A 24433-nucleotide genomic window follows, 5' to 3' on the forward strand; every position below is an offset into this window, starting at 1 on the left:
AGAAACTAAAAGATTCGTTTGCAAGATCTAAAGATATACCTTCAAGCACTCACCTCCCCGGCAACGGCGCCAGAAAAGAGCTTGACGTCTACTACACAACCTTCTTCTTGTAGACGTTGTTGGGCCTCCAAGTGCAGTGGTTTGTAGGACAGTACCAAATTTCCCTCAAGTGGATGACCTAAGGTTTATCAATCCGTGGGAGGCGTAGGTTAAAGATGGTCTCTCTCAAACAACCATGCAACCAAATAACAAAGAGTCTCTTGTGTCCCCAACACACCCAATACAATGGTAAATTGTATAGGTGCACTAGTTCGGCGAAGAGATGGTGATACAAGTGCAATATGGATGGTAGATATAGGTTTTTATAATCTGAAAATATAAAAACAGCAAGGTAACTAATGATAAAAGTGAGCACAAACGGTATTGCAATGCTAGGAAACAAGGCCTAGGGTTCATACTTTCACTAGTGCAAGTTCTCTCAACAATAATAACATAATTGGATCATATAACTATCCCTCAACATGCAACAAAGAGTCACTCCAAAGTCACTAATAGCGGAGAACAAACGAAGAGATTATTGTAGGGTACGAAACCACCTCAAAGTTATTCTTTCGGATCGATCTATTCAAGAGTCCGTACTAGAATAACACCTTAAGACACATATCAACCAAAACCCTAATGTCACCTAGATACTCCAATGTCACCTCAAGTATCCGTGGGTATGATTATATGATGTGCATCACACAATCTCAGATTCATCTATTCAACCAACACAAAGGACTTCAAAGAGTGCCCCAAAGTTTCTACCGGAGAGTCAAGACGAAAACGTGTGCCAACCCCTATGCATAAGTTCACAATGTTACAGAACCCGCAAGTTGATCACCAAGACATACATCAAGTAGATCACGTGAATATCCCATTATCACCACAGATAAGCACATGCAAGACATACATCAAGTGTTCTTAAATCCTTAAAGACTCAATCCGATAAGATAACTTCAAAGGGAAAACTCAATCCATTACAAGAGAGTAGAGGGGGAGAAACATCATTAGATCCAACTATAATAGCAAAGCTCGCGATACATCAAGATCGTACCACCTCAAGAACACGAGAGAGAGAGAGAGAGAGAGAGAGAGAGAGAGAGATCAAACACATAGCTACTAGTACATACCCTCAGCCCCAAGGGTGAACTACTCTCTCCTCGTCATGGAGATCGCCGGGATGATGAAGATGGCCACCGATGAGGGATCCCCGCCTCCGGTAGGGTGCCGGAACAGGGTCCTGATTGGTTTTTAGTGGCTACAGAGGCTTGCGGTGGCGGAACTCCCGATCTATTCTGTTCCCCTATGGTTTTAGGGTATATGGATATATATAGGCGAAAGAAGTCGGTAAGGGGAGCCACGAGGGGCCCTTGAGGGTGGGGGGCGCGCCCAGGGGGCAGGCGCGCCTCCTTGCCTCGTGGCCACCTCGAACTTCCATGACTTCAACTCCAAGTCTCCTGGATCACGTTCGTTCCAAAAATCACGCTCCCGAAGGTTTCATTCCGTTTGGACTCCGTTTGATATCCCTTTTCTGCGAAACACTGAAACAAGGAAAAAAACAGAAACTGGCACTGGGCTCTGGGTTAATAGGTTAGTCCCAAAAATCATAGAAAATAGCATATAAATGCATATAAAACATCCTAGAAGGGTAACATAATAGCATGAATACTTCATAAATTATAGATACGTTGGAGACGTATCAAGGAGCGGGTCTTGTCTTCGGACGTCGCGTCCGAAGAGCCCTTACGACGGGGGCCACTCCGGACCCCCTTGGCCTTCCCCTTGGCCTTCTTCTCCGGTGCCTTATAGGGCACCGGCACAAGCATCTTCGCTAAACGCGGGATGACTGGTTCTTCAGGCAGCAGAGCCGAACACTGGAGCCGCTTCACCCTCTCCATCCAGTCCTGAAAAAGCAATGATAGCACAAGCTTAGATATCATCCTTGAAACAAGCAAGTAGGGGATGCGTTAAAAATAAAAAATACCTCGTTGGCAAGGTGGTTAATGTCGTGCCCGCGGTCCGAATCTGTGGCCGGCGGTTTCTCGTTGCCTTTAAAGAGAAACTTCCAGGCGTCTTCGTGAGTGGTTTCGAAGAGCCTCTTCAGGGTATGGTGCTTCTTCGGATTGAACTCCCATAGAGGGCGGCTTCGGCTTTGGCATGGGTGAATCTGGCGAACTAGCATCACCTGGATTACATCGACAAGTTTGACATCCTTGTCCACCATGCTTTGAACGCGCGTCTGCAGCGCTATCAGCTCATCTGGCGAGCACCAGTTCGAGCTCTTCTCGACCCAGGAGGTAAGTCGCATGGGAGCGCCGGAGTTGAATTCGGCGGCTGCGGCCCAGGTGGCGCCGCGGGGTTTTGTGATGTAGAACCACTGCTTCTGCCATTCCTTTACCGTCTCCACGAAAGTGCCTTTTGGCCAGGAGACGTTGGCCAGCTTGCTCACCATGGGCCCCCACACTCCACGTGCTGGCCATCCACCACCTTCGGCTTCATGTTGAAGACCTTAAGCCATAGCCCGAAGTGGGGTTGGATGCGGAGGAAGGCTAGACCTCATGTAACCCAGGTGTCTATATAAACCGGAGAGCTTAGTCCGGATGATATATTCATTACCATAGTCATACAGGCTAGACTTCTAGGGTTTAGCCATTGCGATCTCGTGGTAGATCAACTCTTGTAATACTCATATTCATCAAGATCAATCAAGCAGGAAGTAGGGTATTACCTCCATAGAGAGGGCCCGAACCTGGGTAAACATTGTGTCCCCTGTCTCCTGTTACCATCGACCTTAGACGCACAGTTCGGGACCCCCTACCCGAGATCCGCCGGTTTTGACACCGACACCCCCCTCGGGGCACCCCCCAGGTGCAAGCAGGGCCCATTGCCTTCCTTCTAGCCCATAAAAAATCATCGTGGAGTTTCGTGGCATTTGGACTTCATTTGATATTGATTTCCTGCGATGTAAAAAAACATGGAAAAAACAGCAACTGGCACTTGGCACTATGTCAATATGTTAGTACCAAAAAATGATATAAAATGACTATAAAATGATTATAAAACATCCAAGATTGATAATAAAACAGCATGGAACAATAAAAAAGTATAGATACATTGGAGACGTATCAGCATCCCCAAGCTTAACTCCTACTCGTCCTCGAGTAGGTAAGTGATAAAAATAGAATTTTTGATGTGGAGTGCTGTTCATCAAGTCATATCATATTATTTTCTTTATAGCATGGACATTTGGACTTTTATGTGATTCAAAGCAATAGTCTAGTTTTGACATAATAATTTAGATACTCAAGCATATCAACAAGCAACCATGTCTTTCAAAATATCAATGCTAAAATAAGTTATCCCTAGCCCATCATGCTCAAACATTGATCCATTCATGAAACACACTTGAATATTAGCTACACCCAATACTTGAGCACGATCATATTGCCTCCTAGTTGGTGCTTTTTGTAAGAGAAGATGGAGACTCAAAATAAAAATAAAAATTGCATAAAGTAAAAGAAAGGCCCTTCGCAGAGGGAAGTAGGGATTTGCAAAGGTGCGAGAGCTCAAAGCGAAAAAATTGGAGATAAAAACATTTTGGGAGGTGTATCCATCCCACCAACGAAAACGACTTAGAGCTACGAACACTTTCCATGCTAGATATGCCATAGGCGGTTCCCAAACAGAAAATAAAGGTTATTCCTTTTTCCACCATTCTTTCACTTTCCATGGCTAGCCGTATCCACGGGTGCCCTCCATACCAACACTTTCCAAGGATTTATTATTTGACAACATAAAGTAAATATTATTTTTTTGCATTTCAGGACTGGGCATCCCTAAGACCTTTGCCTTACTCTCGTGCAATGACAAGTGAATAAGCACTCATCTTGAGAATAACACATCTAGCATGGAAAATATTAGCCACCCGTTATCGTTCCGCGAGCGAAACAAACACACAAAAGAGAAGTTTATTTTGAAAATTAGAGATGGCACATGCAAATTTGCTTAGAACGGGAAAAGAATACCGCATATAGGTAGATATAGTGGACTCATGTGGCAAAACTGGTTTAAAGGATTTTGGATGCACAAGTAGAGCACTACAAAAAAACACTTCCGTGATGATACGTGTTTGTCACAGTAGGTCACGTTTTCTATCATGCATGTACATCCATGACAAATTTATGACAGAATCAAGATAGTCATACATGTGCTGTCGTAGAAGTGTTCCATGACATTACCAAAATTATCATCACGGAAGTGTCCACTTCCATGACGATAAATCGCGCGTCACAGAAGTGCTTTCGTCAAGGGTGACCGGCATGTGGCATCCACCGTAACGGAACGCCGTTAAGCTATCGGGTCCAGTTTTGGATCCGATAACCCGTTAACAGCCCCGACCAATGGGGATGTTCCACGTGTAAAATCATCATTGGCTGGAGGAAACACGTGTCGGCTCACCGTTGGGACAGATGTCATCCACTCATTGGACCCAAAGCGCATATGATACGTCGACACGTGGAACGGCCCAACAGAGGCCCATATAGGTTAAAAAGGCCGGCCCAGTTAAAGGCCCGTAGTACTTACTCAGGTACTAGTGGGCCAGCCCAATAACGGCCTGCTTAATAACGACCCATTTACGGCCCGAAGCCAGATCTGGCCCGTTAATTGTTCGTCGAATATTTGGGCCCAATTACAGCCCAGTGACTTTCGGCCTGTTAGAGGCCCGATGTAGACATGGGCCCATTTTCAGCCCGGTGTGACTTTCGGCCTGGGAATGGCCCGTGCTGCCCATGGGCCATATATGGTCCGACAGGACATCGGGCCCACTAACGGCCCCTGATAAAGGTGGAAACAGTTAAGCCCAACGTGACTTTGGGCCTGTTAAAGGCCTATCACATAATTCGGCCCGTTGATGTCTGTACTAAGCTTTCGGCCTCTTAAAAGCCCATGATATCAGTGGGCCAACTAAGGCCCGAGATATGTTTCGGCTTGGTAACTGCCCGTGATATAACTGGGCCCAAAAAGGCCCAGTCTACATTTCAGCCTGCTGAAGGCCCGTTGACGACTAGTGAAAATTGAGGCCCAATATGCATTTCGGCCTGCTAAAGGCCCATGGTTTCATCTGGGCCATAACAGGCCAGTACAATATTCAGCCTATTAATGGCCCAACGCTACCTGGGCCAAACTAAGCGTTGGGTCCACAAAAGGCCCAACTAAAATATAGGCCAGTGTAAGTTGTGGGCCTCAAGCAAAGTGTGAAGGCCCCAATGATTCGGGCCCAAGAAAGATGCAGGCCGGCCCAATTGTGGCCCGCTAAACACCAGGCCCGTTAGAGGCGAATGTTTCGGCCCGGTCGACTACATCTGATTTTTTTTTAGATAGCGAATGATGGCAGTAACTAGTAGGAATTAAGAACAAACCTACTCTATACAATAAAGAAATTACGACATAGTAACTAAGAATAAACCTACACTTTACAATAAAGGATTTATGGTATATTACATCCACTGGGCATCGAAGTTCGCCACCAGTGATCATAACACGCAACGAAGAAGCAGATTACAAAAACTGGGCACCATTGCAGCGTAACAAAATAATACTGAACCGAGACCACTTCCAAGACAGTTCAAGAAAGGTTAGCCTTGTGCGGGAACTGCTGCGCAAGCTGCTGAGCTAGGCTGTGAGACCGGCCTAGCATGTGACTCATAGCTTCCAAGTGTAGCTGTTTAGCGATGAGGTTCTCATTGGTGTTCTCCGCAATCTTTCTTAGAGATAGGACTTTAAGTCGAAGTTGAGTTGCAGAATGCCTTTCTGCTAGAACTTGGGACTGAAGAAGTCGAACTGATTCAGACAATGAATTCTGTGAGCTTGTCTGACTGCTAGTCTCAAGTAACTTGAACACTGCATTAAGACAAGACTTTGGAGTTGTCTCGCTATCTTCAAGATGTTTTGCCTTCTTTGCTGCAATATATGTTGGGTTTGTCTCACAGCCTTTAGCAGACTTGTGCATGCCATCAGGCATATCACCCTGAAACAAAGCAGAGAGATGACAGGTTTTGCACGTGTATAAACAAAGATGATAACTGTGCTGTCAATTCCATCCAATTTCAAATTAGAAAATAAAGAGTAAGTTCAAAATATCATAGCATAATTTGGCATTGTTCATAATGCGGGGAGCTTCACCACACTACTGGATTACAATGTCAACATAACAAGCATAGATGAAGGGCAAAGAAAATCATTGTATCTATTTTGGTTAATGTGCATGGCATGTTGTTCATATCATCAGCCACATCAGTAAGATAAAACAGGAGATGACAAGGTGCAAACGTGGGCTGCTTCACCACACACTGGATTATAGATCCACAAAAACAAGCATACATATAGGGAGTATTGAGTAATGTGCATGGTATGAATAAGGAATTTGGTTTTACAAGTAAAACTTAGAACTTACGGTTCTTGCGAACATGCATTTTGGTAGAAACAGCAAACTAAACAGCAGTAAACGATAGGGAGTATGAGCAAATTAAACAGCAGTTGAGGATAAAGGCTTTAGAAGGACTGACTTACATTAACAGTTAACACCGGCTTTATAATGCCCTTCTCCATGTCAAGGGAAGGATAACTCAAGAATTTCAGCACAGAATCTTCTTCATAAGCATTGCCTGTACTCTACATTTTGTAGAGAGTAATTATAGATATGATAATACTGGAAGGGATAGAGGATAATGAAGATAAGATGCAGATTGATGCTACATAATCAACTACCAATCCCTGGAAGTACAAGCATTACAGGACAAAATGTACTGACAAGAGCAATGGGCTACACTTCTGCACTGGCATTGTCTGTGTATTCTACTTTTTGGTAAGATTAAATATAGATCTGATCTTTTTTAGTAAATGGTGGGCGAGGGAGATAAGATGCAGAATGCTACACAATGAACCAATCCCTCTTCCCATAATACAAGAGTGTTTTGAACACTGGTGTACTGTACAAAACGTTCTTATATTATGGGACGGAGGGAGTAGCTGTTAATGTAAGTACAGTGATAGACGACGTTCAGTCCTTACAAGAGGACTGCAGAGCTAAACCTCTTCAAAAGCATTGGGTTGATTCTAAATTTATGTAAGAGTCCATACGGATCTTATAATGTCCACCAAATGGACGATAACGAGGCTAACATGTGCAGTGATGCTACATAATCAAACAGCTATGAAAGTAAGTATGGTCATACAGGGCAAGAGGTACTCACAAGAGCAATGCAGTGTGCAGTATAGTTGCGAGATTCTGTGGTCCCTTGAGAATGAATGTTCTTCTGCTAACAGTTTTCGTACAAGTGAGACGTTAAGGCAAATGCAGAAATGTAGTTCAAATTGTGATGTGATATCATAGATAGTACCTTACGCTGCAGCCGAGACCAATGTGTAACAAGATTATTCCAGTCACCGTCGGATAAATGTAGCACCGGAGACTTTACAGAAATTTCGTTTAGAGGCTTGCCATCGAAGTGCGCTTGCCTCAGGTAGGAACGATACTTCATCAACGAGTGCTTGAAAAGCGCAACCAACCCTTGCTCGTCTTCACAATCCAGTTTGGTCCTCGCCTATTTAAAAGAATGAAATCTTGTGTCTTCTGTCAGCAGAAACATATGCAGTAATGACCATGAATAACATTAGTACATTACTTACGCGTAAGTTGCGGAGGAAGACTGGAAATTGTTCTGTGTCTGCGGTATAATCTTTCCATGAAGGAAAGATGCGCACAAAGTTCCTGACAACAATATAAGCTTTGTCTTCTAAACTGGGAAGAAATGGAACAGGGGTCCTATTTGCTGCAATTGGGGCTCTCTCTGGTTCGAAAAGGGATTTGGCAACTGGATTTGGTGTACTCTTTGCTGGAATGGGGGTTTTGCGTCATAGAGCTGGTGCTATGTCAACTGGCATAATCATAATGTTTGCTGCAGTTGGGGTCTGCTGAGTTGGGGCATCAGAAATGACCAGTGTAGTAGGGCTAGAGTCTGCTAGAGTTGGGGTGTTTTGTGGGTCAGGTGATATTGCAACTACACCTAATGGGCTATTTGATTTATCAGGTGCCACTACCTTTTCCAAATACTTTGCTTGTGCTCCTCCACGATCAGCAATCGCCCTCTTCCTTTTGAACGTCTGATACACAAGAACAGCATTTGAATGGATAAATATGGTATGATGACAGATGGAATATGTACTGAAAATGGATAGGCAGGGCGTATTCACATACACGATGTGTAAACTAAGCTAATGGCAGTTCAACAAAGTAGAAGCAATGCAAAGCATCAGTTGCAAGATATGTGCGAAAATATAACCTTGGAAAGTGAGAGCAAGCACCTTGATGGGTGAATAAGATAGGGCATCTTCCTCTGACTCCTCCACTAGGGAGCTACATTGACTTTGGTCTCCCTCTAGCTCAGAATCACTGTTAGGATCATATTCTGAGCATGAATCTGTAGGTGGAGAGCGTTTGCATTGCATTGCATCCAGACTTGATTTCAGTCCCTTAATGCCAAGTTTGAAGCCATGGCATTGTTCTGCTTTATTCTTTTCATGCGCGCAAGCTCATAATCATTATGATGCTGTTCAGAATCTGAGATTCATGAAAACATAAAAAGTAGTCAGATTATCTATGGAATGCATTGCGGATTCAACTCGAAGAGTGTCTCCCTATAAACCCCTGCATATGCAAAGTTCACCCCAACCGTGCTGACCAGACCACACACAGAAATACAAACCTCTTATGTCTCTATAACAGGCAGACACACATCTCAAAACTAAAGTAGGAACATTAGAATCATATGAAATTCGTATTTGAACAAATAAACTAAGGAATTATGAGTGGCATAATGTTTAGCTTCAAGGGTGGAGTGTTGGTAGTGCGACACAAAGCAAGTAGGCAGATTGTATTCCATGTAAAAGATCGAAGCCTATGTAAAAGCTGGAAATGACACTTTCTTTCTATACAATGCAGTGTTCGTTGCCCACACATGATGGAAGAGATCACATAGAGAAATACTATTCACTCATGTCTACGGTTGCAGTATTTAGAAACAGGGTGGTCCACCCTAAAAGAATATTGACAACAAATATGACAAGGCAAGCATAGATGTAGTGAATCAATCATTTACTTGTGAGCTTACTAGGACAAGTATGCAGAATTGTAACTGCAGTAAGAGACCGTCCAAAATCTGAATCAAGAAGTTTGTCTAGCACTTATTGTTTGCAACTAATCGACGTGAATAATTGGATATTATATCGAATGAGTAAGAAAGACAAGTAAAATTGTCAACAAACCTGGCTTGCAGTAGTAATCTGGGTCAATGTCACTACGACCAACAATCCAAAATGACTAGTGTCTGTTCCTAGGGCCGGAATTTTGAAAACCCTATGAACTTTACAGGTACTAAAGATTACCGAAATACATCTGAACCATTAAGTGTAGGTAGCACTGAGCACACAACAAACCCTAATGACAGTCCTGCCTAATGAGTAATGAATCAATTAGAAAATGGGTGATGAGGAGTGGCTGCTGAGTGTTGAGGACTTATCTCAGGATAAATCGGGTTGGCTTAGTGGGTGCTGCACGCCTGAGCCCTGAATGGACTGGGAAGGTAGGCACGACAGCACGCCCGGGCAGCGGTGACGCTGTTGGGCGAGCGGCTCCTGACCTCTTGTTAGTCCGGCGTCTCCTCCTAGAGTCATGCTATCCGGGGACGGCAAGTCGCCAGCGAGGCAGGCGGCTGGGGGCGAGTAGAGATCGGAAGCGCGCAACAGAACAGAGGGGAATCGGGGCCTGGGACGACCCAAAATCCCAGGGTGGGCCGGCCCACCGTGGGCACCCTGTAGAGATACACACCCGAGCGGCGAACATGCATTTTCAAAACTAATTTAGGAACATTTAGGTGACCAATTACATGAATCTGTTTTAATAATATCTGATTCGTATTTGAACAACTAAGCTTGTTTAGCTTGATGGGTCGAGCAGTGCTATTATGACACGAAGCACGTATTCTGATCGTATAGTGATCATAAAAGGGGGAAACCGGAGAAATAATATTTAGCAGCCATTGTTTGCTTCGAACTAAGAACTAAATTCTAAGAGCTGAAAAGAAAGTAGAGTAACCAAGTTAAGATCTATTTTCTGGTTGAGATCAAAAAGTTGAGGAGATATGAAGTACCACCTCTCTTGCGGCGCCGTGTAGGCATCGGGGGTGCGATGGCTGTTAGTGGCGTTGAAGCAGATCTGCGACGGTAGACGGGTGCATCGGGGGATAAGTCCCGTTGCGGTGGAAGAGAAGGTCGTGTGAGCGGCCCCGGCAAAGAGGACGACGGCGCTGATGAAGCGAGAGGACGTGATGCAAGGATCTTGGTCCGTCGCCGTGGATGAGAAACGTCCATCTCTAGCAGTGGACGACATGGTCTTGGTAGGTGCTCCGGCATGGTGGAGGACGGTGGTGATGGATGTGGTGGAGGACGGCGGCGATGGATGTGGTGGAGGACGGCGGCGATGGATGTGGTGGAGGACGGCGGCGATGGATGTGGTGGAGGACGGCGGCGATGGATGGGGTGGCGGACGGAGGCTGGTTTGGGGATGGTGTTCTAACGTGGACGGTGTATGAATGGTAAAATGGAGGGAGAGGTACGGGGAACCATGTTTTTGGGACGCGCCTGTCTGAAATATGAGAAAGTTACGAACTTAGCCATCGTTTAAAATTTGGACGTCTCGTCGGTTGGGGATACGATGGTAATCTCGCATCTCGCCAATATTTGCCCAGAGCGATTTCGGGCGAGGAGAGGGTGGTTGGTGCCCATGGTTGGTGCCCACGGTGTATGAACGAGGCTGACAGGTAGGGCGGTTGTGTCACGTCTGAGTGAAGTTACAAACCTGTCCCTATTGAAAATATTTGCCTACATCGATTTCGGCCGAGTCGAGTTTGTTTTGCCGCCCACCGTGTATGAATGGGGAATGGAGGGAGAAATAGAGGTCTTTCAGACGAGCTTGAATCAAATGTGTTTTGCCGCCCATGTTTGGCGTCCACCGTGTCGGAATGGGCTCAGAGGCGGTCGTGTCACGTCTAATTGAAGATATTATCCTACCCCTATTTAGAGCAGTGGAAATCGGGCTGATGGATTGTCCGTGTAATGGGTAGACAGTAATTTCCATCTCCCAAACACTTGGCTTCGGGCAGCCGACGTGGGAGTGGACATTTTGCCGCTTCTTTCAAATTTTGGGACAATAAGCATCCCCGTTTACCCAGGCAACTAAATTCGAATCCATTTTGTATTCCTATATGAATCTTTATAAATCATTCTATGTGTTTTTATATATCTTCAAAAGGACGACAAAGATGTATTCCACTGTCATATATGAATATGGTTTACAAATGCCGATACTCAAATTCAGAAGCTAGAATCCAGTTTAAGGTGAATTCGAATATTTGGAACACTTCATGTCCAACTCAAATGTCACACGCAACATAATGTGTACTCCCATTTAGATATGTACACAAGCGATGTATCAAGATTCAAATACCGAGTCAATCAACCAAGAATGTACAGAACTAATAGACATATAAATACTTAGAGTATATGGATCAATAATATCAACTAACATACATAAGCCAGGCTGCTGTACTTTTCTTTGCTACAACAACATCCTTTTTTTAGCCAAGCTACTACAGCATCTTGGCCCTTTCTGATGCATGCCACTTATGGTCCATCTATACTACTATTATTGCTGAATGCACATTCAACCCGATTGTCATATTTGTAGGTCTGGCACAACAATCAAAATGAAATGTCTCCTAGTCTTATCAATTAATACATACTTGTGCTCAAATAAAATTACAAACCAAAAAACAAAAAACAAAAAACAATTATTACATGATCTCTAAAACAAATGGTTTGATTGATTACATGAACAAACAACACAAAGGTTATTCAATGATGGATAGAACATTTCACCTATGATTTACCAAGTGGGAATTTAATTTCCTTTTTTCCTTCAGGACCTTAACAATGTGGTCAGTCTCAGCTTGCTTTGTTTTGAAATCCACCAAATATTTAATGGTTGTCCTGAGTACTGCTACTGATTGTGCTATTTACTTCCTCAACATGTCAACTTCATCTCTAAGTGCAGAAGCAGAATCTCTTTCTACCACTAGTTTAGCCTCTAGAGCATCAGCAGTTGGCAATTCATAATGCACGATTGGGCCGGTGCCACTGTTGTGGGATGATACAACGTCCATGGGGATCTCGCTCTTTGATCTTGGGCTAACCTGTTTTGCCATTAAAGTTCCGATTGGATTCAGAAAAGTTGAAGTTAGCAAAACATCTCAACTGGGAGTTATAACAGCAAACCAGTTAAACAAACAAGGAATTAAAGAGTTTCAATTCGATGCTGAAAAGTAGTTATTAACATCATTGTAACCCGTTGTTGCAGCAGCAAAGCAGTTAAACAAACAAGTAGCTATTTAAGTTCAGGCAAACAGGTAATTCTTAACAGTAAGTATCAAACACATAGATAGGCGCAGTCTATAATAGGATTAACAGGCTGTGGCATTATGTAATCAGTAGCAAACTAAGTTAAGCCAAGCAACGTAATTTAACAATTTTGCAATAAGTGGCTAACTAAAATTCCGAGAAGCAGGTAACTGAACTTACGCTAGTTCTTTGTACAGGCACACTTCAACTTCTTTTTCGCTTACAAGGTTGTACGAAGGAGTCCATGGCATCAATTGCTTGGATACACAATCCCAATACTTCTTTCTTCCCACACTCCATTGGTAAGTCGAATGGTTAATCTGGTAAGATGGTGCGTCCTTGATATGTTATATGAGGACGTGTAGTCAGACTAGTTGTAGCCACACACATCACACTGGCTTTTACTGTATATTTCATGCGATTACTTTTGGCATATCGATATCTAAGCAATCTACAATAGGATGAAAAGACTGGCATCCTTCACATTATTGGCGAACTCAGTTCATAGAAACAAGCAATTCAACCATTCTGTGGGTAAATCAAAAGCGCCACTGGAATATTTTTCACTACCCCTATCATACACGCAAAAAGGGCCGACGCCACCATAGGGCTGGTACGGGCGGCCGCCTCGGGTGGCTTGAAAGTGTGCACCTAGTTTGAGTCGTCCAGGTTGGCCCAGGCTAGTTTTGTTCGTCCCAACGCACGAGCAGGCAATGTAAAAAATGAAGAAAAATGTTTCAATTTGGATAGGCCAATAACATAAGTGCAAGGCAGGCCCTATAGCAGGCTCGCAGCCCAAACGAGCGCCTCCCATATCGATCGATAGCAGGAAAAATCCCAATTCATCCGCTCCAGCCTCCAGTCTGGTTCACTCCTAACCTAGCCGCCGCTGGACAGACCGACACAGCACTTACTCGCGCCCTCGTTGGAGGGCGGTCGTCGGGCTTCAAGCGAACGGAAGGACAAGAAGATGAAGATCCAACCCTGGGCCTAGCCTGCGTGGGAGGCAGCGGTGGCAGCACGGGCATGGCATCTAGCTTGCGCAAACGGACAGTCACAGCTTGCAAGAGTAGCATGCGCAATGAGCAGGTACATCACATCCCTGATTATCCAGTTTTCAACTCTTCAATTTCTGGCCAATAGTTAACCCTGACGGTGTTGTAAAACTGCTTGTATGTAGGGAATCTATGAGAAAATGAAACCAATTTCTACTTATTTTATAACTCCCCCAATCAATACTGAACTGACTGCATCTGATGTATCTAATCAAGTTTCCGGTGCAAACATCCAAGCTCATGTTGTTCTTGAGCCTGAAGTGTCTAATGAACAGACTGCTAATGAAGGATTTGATGCAAACATTTTACATGCTCCTGGTGATGAACATATAGTGTCTAATGAGGCATCTAATGCAAGCATTTTGCAAGCTACCATTGAAGGATTTAGTGTCTAATGATGATTTGCTATCTTGAGAGAGACATAGAGATTTGCAGGCATTGATGACAAGCAAATTATAGTGCATTTTCATGGCTTGAGGAAACGTCGAGGCCATCTACCAGAAAGTCCCCGTATCATGACAACGTAGCATAAATACTTTTCTAATCTGTTGTTTGAAACTATTGGCATACTTGTGCAGGATAGATATATTGATATGCAGTTTGCGCACTAGTTATAGGTGCAATTACACTTTGATATTTTCAGCCAGAGAACGAATAATTCAAGAAGGTACAGACCATGTTTGTAGTCGTTGTACACCATGTTGCATTTTGTGTTTTTTGGTGCTTGCATCATATAGTGTTTATGATCTGAACTACTTTGGATCATTAGCTGGTTTTCAAAGTGCATGTAGCTTCACATTTCTCAAGTTATGTTGATTTCCGGAGTGCAAGTGCCTTCGTATTTTTTAAGTTAAATGTTCGCCCCTGGTAACTTGAATTCGTGTATCCGCCACTACACACAAATCATACACGAATGCCAGTACGAATTAAATGAAATGCAGGGACTTACGCTAGCTCGTTGTACAGGCTCACTGCAGCTCTGCTTGCGCTTTGGATGTTCCATGTACAAGTCCATGTTACCACTTGCTTGGATGTGCAGGCCTTGTGCTCCTTGCATCCCCCTCTGCATTTTTGACACGGCGAATGGCTGATCAAATAAGAGGAATCGACCTTGCTGTTGTACCGGAGGAGAGATATTTACAAGGTTATACGGGTGTGCAGGATGTGTACCAGATCCCGTAGCACCATCATGCTTCGCTAAAAATGGATTTGCTTGTTTCAGATGATATCTCCAGAAGAAATAAGAGTTAAAGTCAGAGTTGGATAGGCGTGTAAGCTAAGAGAGCAGTGAAAGGATATCCAAACATCGTCGGAACAGTGCACAGGGGAGTGATGTGTGGATACCTAGTTCGGGCCAGCGTTTGGGCATTGGCTGGCCGCGCACGGATGCAGATCTTGAGTGGCAGCGGAGCACTACGATGCGGTGGACGAGACCGTTGGTGAAGCCCCAGCGACCTCGAGGGGCGGAGGCGCGACGATGTGCTCAGTGAAGTAGCCCCGGTGAGCTGGGAGACGGCGTCGGTGAAGCACACCTGATGCAGTGGAAGTCGGTGTCTGTGAGGCACGTCGGTTGCGGCGGCCGACGTTGCCGGTGGACCACCCGGTGCGGTGGACGAGGGCATAGATGAGGTAGCTCCGGTGCGGTGGTGAAGCGCGACCATCGTCTTCGTCGTCGTCGTCCGGCACAGAGGTGGGGAAAGAGACGAGATGAGGGGCGATTCGAACTTTGCTTGGGTTGGCGGCGAATTAGGGATTTGAGCAATCTGGGCGCGGAAGGGGACGGTGGAGAAGGGAGATTTTGCAGGGCTGGAATTGGGGCCGCCAGATATTTCAATCCGAAACGTGGAAGCGCGAGCTTATTTTGTCGTCGTCCTTTTTTGGGGGGGGAGGGAGGGAGGGGGGTTGGTGGCTGGGTGCTAAGCGTCCGTCCGACACACGCGACCACCACGACACGACCCTGGTCTGCCTGGTGCGCCTACATTTGAGTGCAAACGAATCTTCTTTCATTTGCAAACGAATCTGTATGTATTACCATGCCCGTGTTTTCCTTGCAATAATTAGCCATTCGAAACAAGATACTATAAATTAATTAATGAGGAGTTATTTAAAAAAAATCGAAACGGTATCCACGGTTTCCACGCTAACGTGGATTAGAGTGTGTGTCACATAATTAGTTATTTGAATTAGAGTGTGTGTCACATAGCGGTCTCCAATTCTAACGTGGATTTCGCATTTCACTGTATCCATGCTACTTTTTTAATACAAATTCATATGTATATGATGAACACCATGGTAGTGAGAAAACTTTTGGATGGATTCAAACATATGACCTACAAAATAGCACAACAAATCGAGTCAATGTCAACTTTTTGAAACCTAGTATGGCACGAATTCGAAATAATTACCCATATGCATGGTCCTCAGTTCAAATCTTACAATGTACACCGAATTGAAACATCGATATTAAGTCTCGTACTATGTACATTCAAATGTTGTTTTTAGCCCCCCCCCCCCCCCCGCACACACGCTACATACTTCCTGTATTGGTCAATCTTCCTCTCCTAACCACCTTAGGAAGCTATCAGTTTCCAACACACATCCATTCTTTCTCTCCATGTTTCAATCTCTAACTCTCTCAACTACACAACCCCCTTTTTCCACTCTGTTATGAAATGTATTTAACTCACACACCCGCCATTGCACCCCATGCCGAGCTCTCTCTCTCTCTCCCTCTCCCTCTCACCCTCTCGTGCTAAATACATGCATTGCCTATCTAGCCCCCAACCTCTCGTGCGCACGCACGCACGTTGTCTATCTAGGTCACTCCCTCGAGACTGTCTCACTCTTCCTTCCGCACGCCAGGCCACACTCGCTCAATCTCGCTCTCTTTATCTGAGTCTCGTTTAACCTCGTTTTCTTTCACACACAAATGATATATCTCCCTGTTCGGGCCTCGATCGACACACTCTATACTCTCTCACGCATATTGTCTATCTAGGTCAGTCCATCGAAGCCGCCCCCACTCTTTCAACCTCATGGCAGGCCACGCTCGCTCTCTCTCGCTCTCCCTCTCTCTCTCTCTCTCTCTCTCTCTCTTTGTATGTCTCGATTAACCTCGCTCTTTCTCGGACAAAAACGATATATCACCATGTTTGAGCCCAATTCGACTTATTCACATTGTATACTCTCTCACGCACATTGTCTATCTAGGTCACTCTCTCCAACCCGTCTCACTCTTTCGATCGCACGACGACCCTATGTGATCGATTGACCTTGCTTCCTCCCACGCACAAAATATATCTGCACGTCTGTGACTGGATCATCTCTCAAGCTCTATCTTACGGCCCTCACCCTTGCCAAAAGCTCAATCGGACAATATCTCTCCAGAGCATATATATTTGTTCAATCAATGTCGGACCACACTCACTTTGTCTCTCTATCTATATGTCTCTCGATTGACCTCGCTTTCTCACGCCGTATCTTCCACACATTGTAGCTACCTCTCCATCCCTCGCAAAGCCGGAGCTATTTACATTGCGAGGGGCACTCCAACCTTGGATTAATTTGTGTAGGCATTTATTCCGGTCGGTTTATATTATATTTTCGTAGCATTCGGCCCGCAACTACTCGAAACACCGTTGCAACCCCCGCTAACTCCCGTAGTTGAATTCCCTCTGGCTCGGTCATCGCTCTCTCGCACGTCCTTTCTCGCCTTCAACGTCGCACCATGGTATTATTGCAAAAAACTCTGTTGTTCTCTTCAATTATTATAAATAAGCTACAAAACTACACACCGATAGTCCACTTGGAATGGAACGAATTTTGACCCACAAATTAAAGTGCTACAAACCACACACCGAGGGGCCCACATGTCATGAAACAAATTTGGACCCATATACAAATTAAAAAATAAAGGACGAGGATCGAACATGCGACCAGGGCCTTCAAGCCGCACGTCAATAGGCAGCATACGTAGAACAGCAATGTTTGTTGTACCTCCCTTTCTTCACATAATGTTTTTATATTACCATAGCCTATTTAATTGATAACATGTAATATTTTTTAGTACTATTTGCCTTCACTTACTGGTGGGTTCCATGTGTGCTCTCTCTCTCTCCTCCCCTTCTGCGTTTAGACGCACGGGCAAACCCGAAGAACTCGCGGGCGATGTTGCCGTTGACCATAGCTGGACGCGTTCACAAGTTATGGCACCAGTTTCACGTGCTAGCAGCACTAGTCAGTGTGTACGTGCAATGCACGTTAATTTGGAAGGATATCAAGTAGGATATTATTTGCGTGTTATTATGTGATTAGCACTATTTTTGGCATGAAATTAACTGCATGCTAAACGTGTTGAGCGCTCAACATTGAAGCAGTCTAGGTCATTAGATGACAAGGAATACATGTGGCTTGATGACGTTTTATATTTAATTTGGTACGGCTCTAGCAGAACAATCAATCGATCAAACCATAGATTTCGTTCAGTCTGACTCCGACTTTAAATTATACGACGATCGATCTAAAATAAACGGAAATAATAAACGTTCGGATTTTAAGCATGGCAATCCGAACGTTTTTCATGGCAAATTTAGATTACGCGGCGGCGGCGGGGGCGTCTTGCGGTGGCAAGTGGCTCCTCTGCCGTGCTCTATGTGTCGTCGGGCCACTGACCGACGGCGACGGCGGTGCCTTGCGCCATTGTTGGTGTACTCCTGGACGTTGGCCTAGCTTCAAGGAAGGCCAAAATGTTCTGGACTTCGGAGCGAGTCAACTGGCGGGAGGAGGTGACTGGCGTTGGTGCAAGGAAGCGGTCGACGGCGGCCATCCATGCCGCTGAGGAGGGCACTAGCACCCGCGCGAGGACAGGCGCTGTCAACGGCGCGGTGGAGACATTCGTGTGCACGGGCACCGGCATGGGCGCGCACGTCAGTGCACGCGCAGGCGCATGCGCTGGCAGGTGCACGGGCACCAGCACGGGCGTGCACGTCAGTGCACGCGTAGGCGCATGCGCTGGCAGGTGCACGAGCGCGTGAAAGTCGGCGGGGACCTCGTGGAACCCCATGGCATCAAGCTCGGCGACAATGTGCGGCTCCCAGCCCATCAATGCCACGGGGATGGGCGCTGGCGCAGTCGGGGCGACGGGAGCCGGAACGGGAGCAGGGACAGGCACGGCATCTTCCCGCAAGGCCAGTTCAAGCTCGTCCCAAAGCGCCTTATGTTCTTGGGACTCCTGCTGGGTGTCTTCCTCAGGAAACTGGAAGACTAAGGGCAGACCATCGTGATGCGGCATGGCATACGTTTAGGTCAGGCTAGTTGGAGGTAGACGGCAGGAGAATCGGAGAGGAAGAGAGAAGATTGTAGCGATCCCGGGTAGTGCGGGGTTGATTTTAAACTGCGGCGCCGGCGACATTAAAAGTGGGAGCAGTTGGGACGAAGGTGGGCGGTGGAGCCTGGTCAAAGGGCTCACCTCTCGGTGAGCCTGCACAGCGGCCTGCTTGCATGCCTCCCTGTCAGCCGGCGCAGCGGTCTGCTCACACGCCTCTCGTCGACTCACACGCTTGCTCGGACGGCACCTGCCGATGAGAAGCGGGACTCGTGGCGGCACGTAAACGCCCACGGTTTCAATAGTGAAAGCATTCGCCTTAAAGTGACAGGTCTTTGTTCCAAAATACCTTGGCTCTTCATTTGTGCAACTTGTCATAAGCAGCTTGTCTCAAATTGAAGAAAAAATTTACGAAGTAATATTTGTGCCATATCACGTGACCATGCTCAGTTTCAAGAATTTATGGTCACTTTTGGATTTTCTGAAATTTAAGATCCAGGATTCAAAACAATATCATAACCTGCATCATGCAATAAATTTTCAAGCCATACATCTGTCCTGTTGTATTTCTTAAGAAAGGATTTGGTCAAACATTTTGCTTAGTTAGACTTCAGACAAGTTATATATGCAGAGCAAAAGGATAATCCCTCCGAACCAGTGCATTGCCTGATATGTAACTCAAGTACTAGGCACAAACAAACGGGCTCAATTCTGTGCTCATCCTGGTGTACTAGTAGTAGTACTAGGCAATGCAGTTGACGGGTGACCTTGGCGAGCGGCGACCGAGGGAATTGATCCGTGCTCGGCATGGTAGGTAACGTTGTCTAGTTACTAAAGCATCCCTTCGTTGTTCATCGGTAGTCATTATGGACCGGGGACATGAGGGGAATTTCCTAGGGCTGTAATTCTGGCCGCCAGATATTTCGACTCGAAACACGGAGGCTCGACTGGTTGGGCTGCCTAATGTGCATACCACACACGCCACCAGAAGGACACGAGCCCGGTATTTTTTTATTTTTTTAGGATCAACACGAGCCAAGGTATGGCTGGTACGCCGTTGGGTCCTACCATTCGAGAATACAAAAGGAACTTTTAAATTGCCGAACGAATCTATGTGTATTACAATGCCCGTATTTTCCTTGCAAATACTAATCTCAACGTGGCAATTGATTTATGACGAGTTATTGAATTAGAGTGAGTTTGTGATATAGTGATCTCAACGTGGATTTCACATTTCATGGTATCCTTGGTAAGTTTTTCAATGCAAATTCAAATTTAAAAGATGAACAATATGGACGTGAGAAAACTTTGTATGTATCAAGCATATGACCACACACACACACACACACACACACACACACAGAGAGAGAGAGACCCACACACGAGCACAACAACAATCCAATAAGTATAGTGCATCTATTTTTCCAAACCATGCATGTATGACACGAATTCAAAAATACTCCTTCTGTTCCTAAATATTAGTCTTTTAGAGATTTCAACAAGCGACTACATGCGGAGCAAAATGAGTGAATCTACACTCTAAAATATGTCTATATACATCCATATGTGCCAATCCACTTGAAATCTCTGAAAATACTAATATTTAGGAACGAAGGGAGTAAAATGTAAGACATGCATGGTCCTCAATTCAATATTTAAAACGAACATGAAACCGAAACATGAATATTAAGTCTAGTACTACAGTACATGCAAATGTTGTGTTTAATTAGGCGGAGCTATGATGTCGGGGGTCACCCCCTCGACCTTAGATAAAATTGTGAAGCTCTGTTTAGGGTTGTTTAGATTATATTTGTCCCCACCCTCCCAACCACTGATTGGTTGTGCACCCCCACCCCTCCTCCCCAGGAGAATATCATGTGCCCCCATACCTTAGATGCTATATGCGGATACGAGTTGCTTAGAGCTTGTAGATCTGAGATATAGCAGCTCACATGATGTCTTAATATTTTTACAGGAAACCTTGATGAGTTTGAGAATTGCACACAATTTGTACAAAAACTACTCAGATGCCCTTGGATCCCATATCCAACGACCTCGAAGCTCGTATCACCGTAGCATCTGAGATGAAGGAGGACACCATATTCTCTTGTATGTAAGAATATCATGTGCTACCACACCTTAGATGCTTTGGTCATACAAGCTCTTCGGAGCCATTGAATTTGTGACCCAACACCTCCTCGGTGGTTCTAATGGTTTTTTGCAGAAAAGCCCCCAAACAGTTCGGCCACTGCTTACAAGCACAAAGACTGCTCAGATGCCATTGGATCTCAGATCAAACGACCTCGAAGCTCGTATCACCGTAACATCCAAGCTGCGAAAGCACCTTATGTTTTCTCGCATGGGAGAATATGAGGTGCTCCCGCACCGTAGATTCTATGGTGATACGAGTTCATGGAGATCTAACGGCCCATAGTAGGAGGTTTGAATGTTTTTGCAATATACGGCTGAGAGAGTTTGGGAATTGTGCAGAAAGTACAAGTACTACGCATGTGCCATCTGATCACTAATCATACGACCTAGATGCTCATATCACCGTAGCGGGTAATTAAGCTACGGGGAGCACCTAACATGAGCAACGGGGAGCCCCTAACATGAGCAACGGGGAGCCGTTGGATCCAAGATGCTGCGGCACACACGAGGCCTAAATGTTTTATTTGCAAAAAAACCTTTGGAGAGTTTGGAAATTGCACATAATTACAGAGACTACTCTCAAGCCATTGGATCTCACTTACAACGGTGTAAAAACTCGTATCACCATAGCATCTAAGCTGCGGGGTGGATGTGATATTCTATGCCGCTGTCATTTTTGTTCGTAAACTTGCAAAATACGTGTAACTTGTGCCATTACTTGTCTAACCGCGCAAAGTGTTTGTTCAAAAAAACCATCCTACACTGAAATATCGGAACAACACACGGGGGTCCCACTTGTCATTAATAAAATTTGGACCTAAAACTAACAAATCTGAAAGATGAGATTCGAACTGGCAACCTGGACTACAAAGCGTAAGTCGATAGCCTGAAACAACAACGGTTGTTGGATTTTTCCATAACTTGAGTTTATACAGTATTACGTTGAGTAGAGTAGAGGGAGTGCCTCGTCAACACGTGCATGACCGTTGACTCACTTACTGGTGGGTCCCAGGTCTGCGATCTCTCTCTTCTCTCCATCGTCTAACCTTTGCACGGGCACACACGAAGAGCGGCGCTAGCTTGCTGTGGTGTTATTACAACTAAAAAAAGCTTGGAAAATAGAATAATCGCCTAGAACAAGAGACGTTGTGGCTGGTCGAGACGGAGCTAACCACACCTATCCTCCGTGCCATGTTAGCATGATGAAGCTGTGTGGCTAGTGGGGTCTTTTCGACCGACTGGCTGGGTCCCGAGGTCGAACCATAGGTACTACGTCTGATACAGTAAATTTTTACACACACATTTTTCCTCCGTGCCAAGACATGGCACACCCTACCGCGCGGTTTCGGGGTCCTCCCGGGTGGTGCACGCATATATTCTTCCTGACGTGGGACGCCCTACCGCGCGTTTTCGCCGAAGCAAGTAAATGAGTCGTCAAATCACGAAAGACCACTTTTCCCGCCGAGTACATCACTGAAGCACAGTGGCTAGCTAGTTGGGCTAGTTCGACCGATTAGCTAGGCCGCCGCCACATTTGTTTTTTCACCCCTTTTTTTATCTACTTGCCGGCAGGTAAATTTAAATATCCACCGCGGCGTTGCTCTGGTGTTTGAGTGTGGCAGGATTTTTAATTTTTTGATTGACGGGAGCAGGCGCGGCAGGATTTTTAATTTTTTGATTGACGGGAGCAGGCGCGACAACAATTAGTCATGATGACTCCGCCTGTAAAAACCACTGCTCCCTGATGTGAGAAGTCGTCGACTGGTGTATTACCATGGTGAAAACCAAAGGATTCCCCGCTCCTCGGCTGGCTCCCTCCGCCTTCCCGTAGATTGCATTGCCTTTCAGCCGTTTCGCCCCCTGCATCACCAACGTTGTGCGCCTCGAGAAGCAGAGGGACTTCGGTGGTGTTCAGGCGCCCTCTGCATGGGCATGTCCATGTCTCGGGCGCAACATGACCGTTGGATCAAACTCAGACGATGCAGATGAGTCACTGTAGCACAAAGCCTGTGGGTGTGTTTGGTTGCATTCTCATCTCAATATAGTTGTTTCCTCTTCGTGTATTTGTGTTAACCTACTAGTGTGGACTCATGCACCCTTCATGCACTCTGCCAAACACCCAAAAATGGGTCGAGAAGGGAACTTTTGCTCCCATCCCGTGCACCCTTCATACACCCTGCCTAACACTATTCGTGCTTCATATGGTTCATGTTTTGTGGAGTACTGTAGCACCGTACTCTCCGTGCGCTGTAGACCTAGTTCTGTTAACATTGATCTCACCGTTCATTCTTGACCGGACAGTCGAGAAAGCGGTACTGTGTTACTACATTACTATTCATATAGTTGACATGTGCACAACATCATTTGTTGTCGTCATATCTTACTACACTAGCAACAAGATTATGTAGCACCGACGTATGAACCACTGCACATTCCTAGTACTAGTAGGAGCACTGTGTATGTTCAAGTGGCTGCCTTGTTTCACACTCCTCCGTCGTAAGAGTGGAAATGCTTGCTGTAATCATTTTTTTTCTTCAGAAAAACAGTGGACACGCTCTACCGTGCGGATCCTCCTCTAGCCATGCACTAAATTACTCACTTCCGCCGACGTGTGGGACAGACAGCATCGGGATCCACCAACCATGCACTAAATTACTCCGTAGTAGAGTGACGGTAGACTACCCCGATCGGAGCGCCGCAATAATGCCCAATGAGCCGTCAAATCACAAAAAGCCCTCCTTTCCACCAGTAAGTTGGACGGACGAAGCAACCATCATTTCACTCTTCTCTCTCAGCTTCCTCTCTACCTAACTCGCTTCTCCCTCATATTGTTCCTCATTTCTTCGTGAAAACCCCAACCTGCTTCTACGATTGTTCTTCTCTCCCAAAGAAGGAAAGGTGAGCGCATCAATGGTGTTGATTCTGGCCAAGGCCCGGTCTTGCAACCCCGAGACTGATCCTATAACTCCCTCTCTTTTCTTCTTTTCGGTTTGTGATTATGGTTTCTTTTCTTTTATTTCTATTTGACAGTTTCTTGATGGACGCTGGAGCACCGGCCGAAGTGATGTCTATGGCTCTGGCCAAAACCGTCGAGGCTCATGGTACGAAGAAGCGCAAGCACCCCGCCGAGACTACCGCAGACAAGCTCAAAGCCATCGCCCTGTCCAAGCCCCCCTCTCCGGGATCCCTCATTAAGCAAGTCCAGGTAATATCTCTTCTTGACGATCTTTTTCTCGATCTTGATCGTGTTTTTTCATCTAACACGCAATACTAGTACTAGTAGTACAACTTTCTGGGTGATCTTGCATGTGATTTTTGTGTGACAAATGACGGTTCTAAATTCCTCTTT

Source organism: Triticum aestivum, chromosome 7D (genome assembly GCF_018294505.1).
Source record: "Triticum aestivum cultivar Chinese Spring chromosome 7D, IWGSC CS RefSeq v2.1, whole genome shotgun sequence".
NCBI classification, from domain to species: Eukaryota; Viridiplantae; Streptophyta; class Magnoliopsida; order Poales; family Poaceae; genus Triticum; species Triticum aestivum.